This window comes from Diadema antillarum, unplaced genomic scaffold (assembly GCF_040938485.1).
Source record: "Diadema antillarum isolate AM-2024a unplaced genomic scaffold, OU_Dant_1.0 seq00000778_RagTag, whole genome shotgun sequence".
Classification (NCBI taxonomy): Eukaryota; Metazoa; Echinodermata; class Echinoidea; order Diadematoida; family Diadematidae; genus Diadema; species Diadema antillarum.
The window spans coordinates 1,082,933-1,097,761 of record NW_027271666.1 but is presented as its reverse complement, the minus strand read 5'-3'; positions in this window follow the sequence as shown (position 1 = coordinate 1,097,761).

Sequence of the window (14,829 nt, the reverse complement as noted above, 5' to 3'; positions counted from 1 at the left end):
AATAAAGGGTGTGTACAGTTCTGGTCGAGGTGAAGATTTAGCTGAACGTTTTGCGAGATATTCAGAAACCACTCTATGAGATATCAAAGAGCATGCAGTTCTAAAGGGTATCAAAAGTTTATTCGATGAAAATCGGTTTTGAAATGGCTGTGATATCCAAAAACAAGGTGAAACAAAGAGATCCTAATAAAGTTGTGGCATGTCGCCTTTTATTATTAGCACTTTTTTGGATATCTCAGCCATTTGAAAACCAATTTTCATCAAATAAATGTTGAATCCTTCTTAAAATTACATGTTCTTTCATATTTCATAAGAGGCTTTTCATTTTCTCACTTAGGAATGTTCAAAACATGAATCCCTCCCTCAACCAGTACTGTACAGTCCCTTTAAATCCAAAAGTGGCGAGCCAATTTAAAAATGGTTTATATAATTTTTCATTCAACCTTGTCATCTGTGGGCAGGAAGCTAAGCTTTCATATAATGGGTGTACAAATGTGTATTTCTTGTACAGAAAAGACACATTTTAAACATTCCTCAGGCAATAAATACAAAAAAAAAGTCACTTTCAATACTTCTTTGACAGGAGAATTGAACACATCCATAGCTCACTCATGAGCCCGAGACACACACACAAAAAAAAACCTCCTCAGAGCTACAATGTAAGCCTACATGAAACGAATGTAAGTTGGTTCAGACATGTACACTCAGCAAAAAAAAAAAGAAAGTAAACACTTTTTCGAGTTCATAATTTTTACAGAAGATTTTGATAAAAATCAATGTATTATCTTTCCAGGGTGGTCCACGAGGGGTTTTAGCATGTCGCTGCAACATGCTAAAATTCTTGTGCAACATCCTCAAAAGCCAGCAACATGCTATGCAACATCCTCAAGAATTTGCAACAAGCTCAAAGTAAAAGTATTCAAAAATGTGCAAAACATGTGCATAACATAAGAAACATCAAACTACCTGGTACATAGATATTTGTGTGCAAAATATGAGAGAGAACATTGAATGTAGCATAAGCAGCACAAAGAGAGATAAGCAGCACAAAGAGAGATAAGCAGCAAAATATTGCGTACTATGTACTCATTGTGTGCGCTCCGCGCATATTCAATTTCTGCAATATTCTCAGATTCTGAGCTTGCAACATGCTCAAATTTCAAGTTGTGGACCACCCTGCTTTCATATTAAAGGTAATTTAATTGGCTATTAACCTACAATGTTGTAGTAGATCAACATGAAGCGAAATTGTAGGCATGCGTGAACATATTCGTTTTTGTCCTCCAAGACACAAAAGTAAAAATTGCAAAAATTGACATATTGTCTTTTAATTGCAAATGCCCTTTAAGATAACAATGATAACAAAAGACCAATTTAAAACAATGAGAGACATGAATGAAATAGCAAAAATATGTTTTTGTTCTCTTTATTTCTTTGTAATCTCAAACAAAATCAAAGTGGGAATTAAGTGGTGAAAATAAGAATATTCTGTAAACTCAAACTTCAAATGACATTAGGGAGTAAGAGCACAAAGATGATTAAATGAACAGAATATCTTTATTTCATTCATTCAATGTACTTATTTAAGAATTCATGAGAAAAATTCAAGAACCAAAAATAATTTACAATTTTCCTCGTTTGAGAAATCAATTCAAAAGCCTACCATTTCTTTCAATATTGCTTCCTCTGTCATTTCATTGGAATTTGGATTTGACAGAAAATTCTTCTTTTCCCTCCAATTTTTTTTTTTAGCCTTTATTGATATTTTGGGCTTCAAAGATATTCCAGAGATCATAGGTATATTTTTGCAACTGAATTCATATTCTTTATTGTGTTAAATATCTCTTTTGTTTTTATTGTTTCATGGAGAAGCATTTACGCATGAATGACAACGTGTTCATTCAAATTGCAATTTTTACTTTTGTGCCTTGGAAGAGAAAAACAAGTGTTCATTCATGCATACAGTTTCCCTTTTTATTGACTTACCAAGTTGATAGCCAATTAAATTACCTTTCATATGGTATATAGTACATTAACATTTAGCCAAAAATTCTATAAGAATACAAACTTCAAAATGTGTTTACTTTCTTTTTTTGCTGTGTATATGTAATGTACAAATTTCAGCACCTATAATAGCAAATCAAACTCTGTTAAACGTAACCTTTTTCAGCCTATCCATACACGCTTGTATACCTACCTAACCAATTTAAAGATACGCTCAAATGCAAAAGTCTGAAAAATCATCTGAAGTCTCCTTTAAGTTTATTTTAATATAGTCTACAATTCTTTTTCCAGTCTGGTGGTACAGTCTGCCTCTGGCATATTATTGCACAATTCAATAATTATCTGAACAGAAGAATGATAATTTCTAAAAATCTTGATTTAATAAAAATTGGTCATATGCTGTCTGTCAATTAGATCTAGTGTTTAGGTCTAGATCTCGATATATACTTCAGAAGTTCAGTATTACATAAGGCCTATCTGAGTGCTAGTATTATGGTCCACTGGCACTGGGTTCCTGGGATGGGGGCTACAGAAAATTACCCTGATCATACTGAAGTAACATTAACACAATGTGGACAAAGCAAAACAAAACTGGATCATTTCCCTTGCCCCCCCCCCCAAAAAAAACAACAACAACAAAAAAAAACAAAACAAATAAAAACAAAACTGCCCCAACAAATACACAGAGACACACACACACACACACACACACACACACACACACACGTACAAACAACAACAACAACAACAACACACAGTCCTGACGAAAAAGTGATACCGGTACGTCATCATACATGTATCTTCAATATTCAAAGCCCGGTTGTTTGGCCGTTAGACAAACAAAATAGTTAATGGGGAATGGTCTAGACCTAGAGTTTCTGGCAATTGAGTTTCCAAACATGATGTAAAGTGTAACGCCCGTACTAGGTAATCGTGGGTTATAGGGGGCTAATTTGGCTTCTTACTTCAGCACAGACGCCAGAAATGGCGGGCCCAAACTTTTACTGTCATGTCTGATGATTGTCCGACTGCGAGTAGACTCTAGACAATACTAGAGTGAAAGTGAAAGGTGCTGAGGCGAGTGAGCTGTAGAGTTTACACATCATAATGTACATATCTCATGATTACCAATCACGTGCCATCAGCATCAGAAGCACACTCATTGCATTTTCATCTCATCACCATGATTACAGCTACACTATTTACAGTAGGCCTATAAACGATCGTAAACACTGACACTGTTTTACGTTACGAGAGCTACTACATTTATACTCATAGTACGAGAGAGAAATCTCCAGTTACCGTACCAAGGTCCCCACTGATGATACCAGCACTTGCAGCAGCGTGGTGTAGAAAGGGAATGTATACTGCACTTCGATGGTGTTCCAGTACCATGAATAGTGCTAGACCCTCTATAGACGTTCTACATTACGCACAGTGGCGTGTACATAAGATGAATGATTCTCGGCTGGGTAGCTGCTCCAACAAGATTCTCACTTGAGGCGAGGTCGGTCACCTGATACTTTGGGGGCGCGGGGTTCATCACATGACCGCACAAAAAGACGTCGCCCACGTGCCAGGACAGGAAGCGGACGCGGCGGTTACTAAATGCGGCCATGCATGCTGTGACTGTAAAATATGTTGGCTATTTAATGACTTATGTCAAACACATAATACCTAAGCCCAGTGGTGGTGCAGCTGACGTAATTGTACCTAGTGTAGCAACGATCGCTTGGCTATAATAATCAGAGGGTCTGGAAGCCAGAATAGGACGTGCCACTTTACAAAGCAAAGGGGAAAAAAGAAAAGAAAAAGGGGAGGGCGATAATAAATAGAATAAGAAAGAGAAGGAGGTGAAAAAGAAAAAGACAGAAGAGTTTGTTTCGCAAAAACCGATAAGTCCATAAAAATTATTTGAAGATTTTGAAGTACGGTCTCTGTCATAAAGTGCACAATGATACTTTTAAAATGATATATTGGTCACTACATATAAAGGTACATTTTTGAAGTTATGGTCAAAAGAAGCAAAAATTTCTTATTATTTTCTTTATTTTTCTTGACTTTTAGGGCCTAATCGCAAATATCTCCATTTGACAAATATGGACTGATCAGTTTTTGCGAACAAACTCTTCAAGTATTTATGGAAAATAATAAACATTGTACTAAAGCAGGACGCGCGCGGAATTCCACTTATCAATTTTGAAGGATTATAGACGTGTAATTTTCATAGCTTCAGATTATAGGCCTACTATACGCAAAATGAAACTGGTGATGTATGAATACTGCTGTGCAGCTCAGCTCAGATATAGGCATTCTTAATGTGAACTTGCATTAAAATGTCACTGCCCTCATCAAGTAACTTTCTCTTTAAACAGATACACGAAGACTGCTAGCCAAGTGATAAACTACATCAAATCATTCTTGATTTCTTTACAATTTCTTTAATTTTTTTTTATAAGATTGTGAGTTTGAAGCCACTAATATCCACAGAAAAATGTCTTAAAAATAAATTATTGTGATCGAGATCAGTGGACCGGTTTGAAGCGTGCTGCGATCTAAAACAAAGAGCGCCAACTGATGGGCCTACTGAAAGCTTTGGAATGCACGGTCCACGGAGGATCATACTTCCATATAACCGTTAGACACTGTAATGTAAAGGGCTTTTTACACTTGTGTTTCTTAACCCCGGACTTTCTCTGACCCAGGACTATCGTTAGTCCCGTGCCAATTTTTTCAGCTTTTTACACTCGCCAATTAGTCCCGTACTATCTCTTGTCCGGGGCTAAGGAGAAAACTGACCTTTTTACACTCGTATTTCTTAGCCCCGGACTTTCCAAATCACATGAATATTCATAATTACGCTGTGTACTGTACACGTACACGCACGCACTGGCAGCACTTGATTACCTCGTTTCTGATTGGTCAGTGAGGGTCGGACTTCGTCTCCGTCGCTTAGCCCAGGATTATATTTTTTTCGTTCTGTTTACACTCACCTGCTTGGCACCGCAATTGCGGTGCTAACCCCTGCTATTTTGCAGGGCCAGATAGTACCGTACTATCGGTGGGGCTAGCCCACTTTGGCGAAAACGAGTGTAAACAGAAAATTGGCTAAGGATAGTCCCGTACCAACGGTGGGGCTAAGGCCCCCCCCCCCCCCCCCTTAGCCCCACCGTTGGTCCGGGGCTAAGCAAAAATTTACAAGTGTAAAAAGCCCTTAAATGGAATCATACAAAATAGTACTGTAGCAATGATGTCATCGACAGACTCTTGGTTCGAAAGAGTTTCCCTTTTGTTTTTGTGTTTGCGTGTTTGTGTGTGTGTCACAGTGTGTGTGTGTGTGTGTGTGTGTGTGTGTGTGCGTGTGTGTGTGTGTGTGGTGTAACAGAGTAAACTGCAGAAAAATATAATTATCAAATATATGACACGTATTCAGACATTCTTTTGGCTACAATTCCATTATGATTCGGGTGATATAAATCAACGCACACGTAATGAGTATATAGCTTTGGGCTGTCAGCATTAGGTGTAAAAGGATAGTTAATAGGGGAGATAGTGAGAGGGGGATATACTGTACAGCTTCTTACATGTCGCTCAAAGGCCTTGAGAAGAAAAATGCAGTTTATTAAATGGACTCTGCAGTGCAAACGTATGTTGACTGATATTGATTCACAGCACCCTGATCATCACTTCATTTGCACTATACTTTATTATAAAGATGAAATTTTCTTCAGATTACTTTGATACGTCCTCAAAAATAAAACCTGTCAATGCAATATCTGTTGTTATTTGAAGGTATTGTTACCATCGGGGGCAGTGATCTAAAAAAAAGTTCGAGTTACCTCATTAATGGATGCATATCTGTAGGTCAGTTTCATTGCAAAACATCCTACCATTATTATTAAAAATATACAACATAGCCTAAGATATAGGGAGATGTATCATCATTTTCCTCACTAAACCATAACTGTAGACGGTTGATATTCTAGAATCATTTTTGCTATAACCATTGTTCACATTTATGACATTTTAACAATAATTAACATTGACTATTCTGATTTAAATTTTTTACATTGGGTGTTTGCTATTCCTGACTCACATTTAGAACTAATGTTCTATTTAAAGCACTATAACGTTGGATTTTGTTGAAACTGCAAATGGTATTGCCTTTAAATCATATTGTAACAGGGAAGCATCCGGAAGTTATGCTTCGTCTCGTAGGAAAAGATGCATTTCAGTGTCTTTTGTTAAACATTAAGTACTTTTCATAGCTATATTAATGACAAATGATGCCACCGGCAATATCTTGATTGGGATGGTTATGTTTTCCCTAGTGGGCGTATCCAAGTAGTCTAAAGAAAAATAGTACAGAAAAATTATGATAGCATATTTGGCACGCATAATAGATATTCCTTTGGCCTCAAACGTGATGTTGTCAGTTGAAGGTATCGTGAATCAATCAAGTCAGCATACATTTTCGTCATTATTACACAGTTCCTTTAAATGTTTGGAATACTCTCTAAAGACGTCGAAACAGGTTAGCATTATAGTTGTAGTCATATTAGTTGTTGTTCAGTATTAAAGGAAAGCGTTCGTGGCTTCCAAATGAGATGTTTCTTGTGGAACTCATACCCCGTTTATACTAAGGAAAAAGGGGGTTCTGAACCCCCTTGTAGCCGCTTCGAGCAGGCTTTCAGCTCAGTGTAAACAGACAGAATTCAGAAAAGGCGATCCGATCGGGTCGGGTCGGGTCGGGTTCTGAAACCTCCTATACGGGGGGAGGTTTCAGAACCCGCTATAGCAGGCTCGAGGAGGTTCGACTGCAGTATAACGCAAAGGGGGTTCGAGAAGCCGCTTTTTTGGCCGACCCGGAGGTAATTGCTGAAGGTCATCACCTGCTTACATAAACAACCCAGCCATCTCGACCAATCCCCGCTGCAGAAAGCCTTTCAACTTGCACACTGTCACTCAAAAGCCCGCACCATAAATCAGAGGAGAGGAGAAGGTTGGGCCTGCTAGGGCCTGCTAGAGTCTGCTTTTGGCGAGCAGTATAAACAGACAAGAGGCTGCTTTTTCAGAGTGTGCTTTCGAACCTCCTCGAGGAGGCTCTGAAACCCGCTAGTAGTATAAACGGGGTAACAGTCACCTCCAGTTAACCACAGAATGACATCGATATTCTGATTGATTCACATCAATCTTAGTGAGTTACTCTGAATCTGGCAAGACAAAAGTACAAGGCTTGTGGTGTATCCATTAACGCAGTGGCGGATCGGGGGGAGGGGGGGGGGGGGGGCGGCGCACCGGGCACGCGCCCCATTCTTTTTAGATTAAAACAAAAGAAATAAAAAGAAAAAATGGAGGGGGCGTGCGTCCTCCCTTTAATTTTGTAAAAGCGCCTCCTCTTTAAGGAAATCCTGGATCCGCCCCTGTAACGAGAACTATTATTCAATATGTATATCAATATCATGAGATTTCTTTTAGATCATGAAAATGGTTATAGGTCCCATAAAGCACCGCGTATAAATCTGATGCGTTTGAGATTTTTTTTTTTTTTTTGATTTTGCAGGTACTTTTCTGCAACTATTTCAGTTTGAATGTTAAACAACTGTACAGCAATAGTGCTGCAAATGAAAGAACGGAATCAGACCATAAAAATAACCAAATCTGCAATACAGGGTGCATTCAATTCAATCAAGCCAAACCAAGTTTGATAAGATAAGTACAGTTTGAATTAATGAAGAAGATAAAACTGTCATAATCAATATCGCTAGTTCAAGCGCTGGTAGGCTCAAAGTCATCTGATATGTATGTTATGGGTGTGGAGCCTTCAGTACATAATTGTGTGTCAGATCAATTTGCCACTTTGCATAAAACTTCTGAACTAATTTATATTGCATGGTTTGCGTCGCACATGCAAAGTGTGCTGCGCCGGCGGTATACTGTGTGCATATTGCTGGAAATTTTGATTTCGTGAAGTAATATCGGCATTGTTCAGAGGGAATTGTTCTTTGGTTTATAAGAAGAGGATGTAAGAAAAAGCATAATATCAGCTCTTGACATTCGGATCAATCATTCGTGGCTGTATTTCAGCAGTAAGTGCTTCTTCATTAGGGCCTTAAAAGAAAACAGAGAAGAGGCAGCTTTTATGTGATATTCGGGTAATTAATTCTATACATCAGAACTATATAGTGTCTTATGTTTGTATGTTTTCTCTTTGTCTGTTTTTTTTTCCCGCTGGGGAATAGCCTAAGATTGATAAAGCGCATATTAAAACAATGACGAGTTGTACTTATATAGGAACGCACACTGCACGTTGTTTTATACAAAAGAATTTAAAAAAAAAGGTCGATGTCATTTTCAGACTTTTAAAGTAAAAAAAAAAAGATAAACCAACTGAAAGATATGAGTGAATGTCATTTACTGGAATACAGAAATCTGCTTTATCTGCTTTTATCTGTATATAGATCCAAGATGGCACGAACTGATATTAATGTTTCTATGCAGACTCCACAAAAATCAAGACAATCGTAATAAACTATAAAATATCCTGATAACGCAAGCTATTAATAGCTAAGGCTGCAAGTCGAATTCTCTGTTCTAGCTAATGCTTATACTTTCCGTATGAATAAAATTGCAATGGGACGAGCCTCTATTGAAGAGTCAAACCATTTCTTTCTATTTTGTTTCTATGTTTCTGCTATACCTATTGTCATCATTTGAGTCATGATAGTACTGCATACACGCCCACATTCAGACACACACACACGCACACACACAAACCCACACATATTTAATGAAATTGTATGTATTGCTGATTATACTTCATAATACTTTTAATATGTATATTTTCAAGAAAAGGAGAAATAATCATTGTACAAGTATGTCTACTTTGTAATATTAACATTTTTTTTGAACGAAAGGAAATAAACCTCAATTGAACAGTGAACTATAATAGTATCTGATATTATACATCAGAAAGAGAGAGAGAGATAGATAATGATTATGTATTATATATGCGCATTCATTTAGTATAGCTATCTATTTATATCTCACGTTAACGGATATCGAGATAGCTACGTATAGGGTCAATGGCATAATTATATCATTTTATTATAAAATAAATATCTTTTTGAAACCTGCTGGTATGTAACATTCTGCCTTTATTCAACTATGATCATTACACAGAGATACATTCACTTGAATTCCCCATCCCTGTAAAAATCCCTCAAAAGGAAAAAGAAAAAGGCATAAATGAATAAAGTATGAAAAGAAGCTAAAGAAAGGTTAGTAGACTGTGATAATACGGGTGCGTGTCGTCGTATAAAGAAAGCATGTCAGCCCTTTAAATCATGTGAGTTATCTTGTTCGAAACTCTATATTGTCATGTGTTATTCATTACAGGTTATGTTTCAACTTCAATGTATTCAGTTTGTGTCATGTTTGTGAGTGAAAACAAATGGAAATAGATGTAAATTTAATCATTGCTTATACTGGCCGTGGGTGAGACAAGCTCTGCAGGAATAAATACCATGGAATAAATCTATGACAACGGGATAACTGACATTTAGATAAACTTGCAGGGCTTTACTTTATCGTAATCATGTGGCTTCAGTCCAAAAATGAAAATAAAAGAGTGCATTTTTACGGTCGGACGTTCGGAATTACAAAATCTAATTTCGCTTTTGAATAATGAACCTTGGAATAATGAACATTAGTTCATTTTCAAAATTACGAAACTTTAGAATAATGACCCTTCGTTATTGTTTCACACATAAATATGACATTACAAGCTGTATAGTAGTCTTCACATACAGCGAACGCTGAATTGAAACATACAAAAAAAATCACTACTTTTGAAGGGATTGTCCGATTTTACTCAGACTTCACTAATGTTTTCAACAGTCCTACTAATTATTATTGCATTCTCGCAATCCACATGCTTTCCCTTTAAGTCTGCTAAAACCAGAGCTCTTCAACTAGCACAGTATCTTTTCATGGTGTCCCTTTCTGAGCTAATAGTAGCTCTATTCCAACTTAGCAGTTACCTCACAATATCCAACAGAAAGAAAACTAGATCAAAGTTCAAACACGTTTGAAACGGTGACTCATTTCGATAAGCTGCTTCCGTCTCTTCGTCATAAACCAAAGTGAAAATACATTTCTAAACCGTGACTCAGTTTGATAAGGAATTTTCCAGCTCTGCAACATGCAGTTGACACGCAGATACCATTGGTAAGATTAGGCTGTGTGTGTGTGTGTGTGTGTGTGTGCGCGCGCGTGTGTATGTGTGTGTGTGTGTGTGTGCGTGGACGTGCCTGTCCAATAAGGACGAGAATAAGTATAAAAAATAAAAACATGCCATTATTGTATATTGCTCATCATCCTTTAATAGCGTCCAAAGTTCATTGCTGGCAAAACAGCAGACACGTCAGAACTGGCAGTTGGCTTGTGGTTGGTGAAGAATAAAGGTGAACACATTGACGATCATGTTCAATCACAACCTAGCATAAATCTATAATATAATCAGTTTTAAATACGTCTGTACAGAGACTTGTTGATCACTTTGCTCATAATGCGCCAGCGGCGACAACACAAATATATTGATTTGTAAGCAATTCCTACTGGAAAGAACACAATGTCCCACAGTGTGTTCACAGTGTGATCACAGTGTGTTCATAAAGTCGACCATGTGAAACGCTCAAATTTAACAGTGTGAAGATATTTCACACTGTGGTGTGTTTTTCACAGAGTGTTCACATAGTAATGCTTTGTTTCACACTGTGAATGGACGACTCACATTGTGTTCACGCTGTTAAAACGCTCGAATTTAACAGTGTGAAGAGATTTCACACTGTGTTCACAATGTGGTTCTCACACTGTGGGGCACTGTGTTCGGGTGCTGTTCGTTATTCCGAAGGTTCGCTATTTCGAAGGTTCGTTATTCCGAAGGATCGTTAATCCGAAACACGCAAATTCCCTTGTACTTAGAGGGTCGTTAATCCGAAGATTGGTCAATCCGATAATGATATTCGGAACAATGAACCTTCGGAATAACGAATCTTAGGAATAAAGAGCATTCGGAATAACGAATCTTAGGAATAAAGAGCATTCTGAATAACGAACCTTCGGAATAACGAGCTGTAACCCTGTGTTCTTTCCAGCAGGAATGTCGAACAGGAAATTAAATACTTCTTTTCTTGAGGATTAACACGACAAGTTGGTGAACCATCCTGTAATTGTTTGCTGATCATGGAAACGTTTACATTTGAAACTGATGAAAGAAAATAATATTGAAATTTCACTGTTAACATTAATCTCGTAGCTATTATAAGCTCTTCTACATGTACACTGCAGTGAAAATGCGTATTGACTGGATGATTCATAATATCCTGATCATCACTTATATGTATACAGTCAAAAGAATATCTAAATATTATGTGTCTTTCATTTCAGAAATGGTGTCTATATCGTTTTTCTCAGATTATTTTGGATACGCCCACACACACACACACACACACACACACACAAAACTTATGGCAGTGACATCAACTTTCAGTTATTCCTGAAGTACCAAAACGATGGAAAATAGACAAACGAATGCACATTCCCAGGCAGAGCACAACTTGCGTGTTTCCCCGCAATGTCCTTTGTTAATCATGTTAATCATACGAATAACATGGGAACATAAAAGTTTAAAGAAAGTGGAAAGTACGAAGTAATCTAAAGAATAGCACAAATCGTTATAATATAGTCACTGCCAATTTCCATAGTGGAGAGAATGTTCATTTCCAATAGAAGGAATAGTGAAAAGCCGGATTTATTATCATTAACCCTTAGGCGATTCTTCTTCTCATGATACCTGATGATCACGCCCCACCTACTCCTTGACAAATGTCAATACTGGACATTATTTTAGTCCATGGGAAATTACCATGTCTCATATGCAAATGAGTTATAAGATAATATGCCACATAGGGTGACTTTTACCTCGTATCTTCACACTTTCCCTACTGGAACCTCGTTACCTGTGTATTAAGCCTATGGGGATGAAAGAATTCCGTATGGAACGGGTTAATAGAAACCATGAAGGTCATCCAAAGTGGGCAGAGGAAATGGTGCACACAATTTTTTGCCATTCTCACATTTTACACAACAGTAGACACAATAGACGTTATATCCCTTTACTATTGTGAACAATACTGGATGTGATTTTTGAAAGTGCATGTTAGTTACCCTTGGCTTTACCCCACGCATCTATGCAATCCATGGTTACCAAACAAGATTCCCTATGAAATAGGACACCACAATGCTCCACCGTACATCATCTTGGTTTATATCATAGCACTTTAAAATATTATTAATAAGTCACATAGCCTATACGGGGAATTAACCTTTCTTTGTCTATTCTTTCTACTCTTTTTTTTTTCGGTGAATCTTATGATACTAAAATTATTTTTTGAAGAGGTCTGCTTTGCATTCTTTAGGATTCTGTATAATTCATCAGACAGTATGGCTCTGCCTCATGGGGTTTTGTGGTATTGAAGTCGTCTTGATAGACAAACTGATTTGTTGATATTAATCAAAAGAAACTTACCGGCCTTTCCGGTATAGTTAACCTACTCAAAATATATCTCAGTCGCTCTATCTTTTTATATCTACCTATAAATTTCCAGTTCTCTTTCTTTGTCTCTTCATAATATAATTTCCATCTATAACCATCATGTTCAAGTCCACTTGGTGACCTTTAAATATCTCCTTGTATTCTAAGCAACTTAGATGGAATGAAGATATGGGAAGACTCTACGATATCATAGCATTATTATTTCGCTCTAAAATTCTCTCTCTCTCTCTCTCTCTCTCTTTCTCTTTCCTTCTATATCCTTCCCTCTTTTTAATATTGGTGAACAGAATGTTTGTAATATGTCTCCGCACGGTAGACCTTTATGCGGTGAATCGTTTTTCATCTTCGCATGTGAAGTACTTGTTTAGCATACCCCCCCCCCCTTTACTGAAAATTTGACTTGACCTTTTTTAATACAAGTACCATGTTGTTTCCCTGGCACGATATACATGTAGTTATCGAGTAGCTAGTCAAAGTATGTAATTCAATCAGTTTTCACACCCTGAAATGATAATTAATAATAGTGCTTCTGCATTGTGAATCTATTTCACAGTGTTTTCCACTGTGTAAACGTATACTTCATTTAACAATTTCAATAATTGTACAAAGTAAATAACATCCAAGCTTTATCTTAGGCAGTATACAAAGGTCATGTATGATAATTATTGCAGATAGATTATCCTCCGATTAGAAGCTTTCGGAGAGTAGGCCTATATGCAATAAATTATAAGATGAACACCGCCGCGGATCGATCACGAGTAACGCAAACCTAAGGGTGTTAAGGAAATCAGACATATTTCTTATAATACATAAAGTTAACCTCGATTCAGTTGAAACCTGAGAAAATGACTCCATCACAGGACTTACTGCGGTGTCCGCAGTGCGTTGAATGTAGAAAATGTATAGGTGAGCGGTATATTTGTGACATATAGACCATAATTCATTTTCATCAAGGTCGTTCCAACCTCGAAGTATTATGTACGATGAAGTGTGTAACAAAGTTTATGGTGCTGTCATGAGTGCCCGCGCGTGATAATTGTGGTATTTGTTGGTCTGTGATTATATAGTTTAGTGATGTTGGATGATGTTTCTATACTTCAAATAACCAAGGTGTTCAGCGACAAAAGACGTTGCAGATAAAGAAAAAACATCATCTAAATAGACTGCAGGAAATAAGAAAATCATCACAAAAAATTCGGGTACACCAAACTATATATTTTCGCATTTTTGATTAAAGAATAGACTGCACTCCAAGACAATAATTTTCCCGGAAAATCACTTTAGCCAGACGAGTCTATTAACAGATCCTTTTGATGTATTGCAAGCAAATTCTAAGATGAATTTTGAGATTTTTGCCCTCCTGAGAACTTTGTTTTAGCTTCAAAATGTCACATCCTGATTAACAAAATAATTCATTATATTGCTCTGCCCTATAGGTGTGTGTGCTTGTGGTTATTAATGACTCACTATCAAAGTGCATTATCATTTATGTGCAGGCATGGCAGGTGTGCTTGCGTATTAAAATCGTTAGAAAGAATCGGAAAGAGAGAAGGGGCAGACACTTGGATAAAGACCAAGGGAAATGAAAAATTGGAGAATGCGAGACCAATGCTAAACAGTAGGCATGACTGAAGATTAATATTTGATGATCTGTTGCAAATTCCAACCATTCATCACAATATATCGATTTCCCATCTCTTTCAACGAGGCGAGGTAATGTTCAGATTGGGAAAATACGGCGTATAGTATACCAGGCATACAGCTTAATCGCATGCACAGTGCACTGTGGCAGGTCAAAGCAAACAAAAACAGAATGATATCACGACATAATTTTTTTTTTTCGTATTACCATTGCAGAATGATTACCTTTTTGGCTTGTTTTTTTTATTGTTTTGCTGTCTTGAAATATTGTGGTGCCAGGATCTTTCATTGATCCGCCTTTTACTGACTGTCTGATTAAGAAGATAATTTTGAAGGCTATAGCAAAGGCTGCGCCTAAAACCATGACAAATATTACATCATGACCATTACCCTGTTTAATCAACGAGCATAAACTTAGTGCTTCTTCTAAAGTTTTTTTTTTTTCTACGCAATGAGCTTATGTCTAAGGTCAAGAACATATTATATGACTCGACTCTGATCAGACAATAGGCCTATAGGCAAGATAGGGGTACTATATAAGTTAAAATAACTTATATAGTTATTTT